A 1147-nucleotide genomic window follows, 5' to 3' on the forward strand; every position below is an offset into this window, starting at 1 on the left:
TGCCCACAGAGCCCCCCACCCCCAACAGCATATGTAGGAAATCTACCCTTTAATACGGTTCAGGGCGACATAGATGCTATCTTTAAGGATCTCAGCATAAGGAATGTACTACGGCTAGTCAGAGACAAAGACACAGAGAAATTTAAAGGATTCTGCTATGTAGAATTTGATGAGGTGGATTCCCTTAAGGAAGCTTTGACTTATGATGGTGCACTCTTGGGTGATAGGTCACTTCATGTGGACATTGCAGAAGGCAGAAAACAGGGTAAAGATGGCTTTGGATTCAGGAAAGGTGGACCAGATGACAGAGGAGTGGGTGGCTCTCGAGAATCTAGAGGTGGATGGGATTCCCGGGATGACTTCAATTCCAGCTTCAGGGAGGAAGTCGCCCAGGTGACCGGCGAACCGGTCCCCCAGTGGGGAGTCGTTTCAGAGATGGTCCTCCCCTTCGAGGGTCCAACATGGATTTCAGAGAACCAGCAGAAGAGGAAAGAGCACAGAGACCATGGCTCCAGCTTAAACCTCGGACAGTTGCAACACCCCTCAATCAAGTAGCCAACCCCAACTCTGCTATCTCCGGGGGAGCCAGACCCAGAGAGGAAGTCTTTCACAAGGAGCAAGAATGAACTTTTGGGTGGGAGGGAATGGGTGTGGGGGAGCCTGAGCAAGAGCACAGCTGGCCAGCCCCAGACTGGCAGCCCTGCAGTTACCATTCCTGTGCCTGACCTTTGCCCTCCTTTCTTACAAAGGAAACACAGCTTGTGAGTGCATGTTAGCAGTTAAGTGGTTTTTAGTACATCCTTGGCTTTGCTGTATCTAGCCAGTGCCTGTTTTGTGCTTTTTCTTTTTTTTTTTCTGCCACTCCTTTGCCATTATCCTCCCCCTGTCTTTTCTCCTTGCTTCCTTCTAGCACATCAGTTTCTTTAGAGGGACAGGCAGCCACCACGTGGAATTGTTTGGATTGAGGTGTGTTCTCATCTTTTCTCCTTTGCTTTGTCCTTTTACTTCAGGCACACTGGCCAGATCCCAGTTGCTTCCTTTGGTTTTCTCAGTGCTTCTCCTGACCGCATGTCGAGTTCTGTATTGCTGTGGCTTCCTGGAGAACAGAAAAGTCACAACTTGGAATAGTGTCTTGATTTTATCGGCT

The 1147-nt window shown here is 49.2% G+C and overlaps 1 pseudogene; it reads left to right on the plus strand.

Annotated features, from left to right (window-relative positions):
- Window positions 1-626, plus strand: part of LOC101633003 — an 800-nt pseudogene extending 174 nt beyond the window's left edge.
- Window positions 627-1147: the final 521 nt, after the last annotated feature.

The sequence above is a fragment of the Condylura cristata genome, unplaced genomic scaffold, assembly GCF_000260355.1.
Source record: "Condylura cristata isolate star-nosed mole 26May11 unplaced genomic scaffold, ConCri1.0 scaffold00002, whole genome shotgun sequence".
In the NCBI taxonomy this organism is placed as follows: Eukaryota; Metazoa; Chordata; class Mammalia; order Eulipotyphla; family Talpidae; genus Condylura; species Condylura cristata.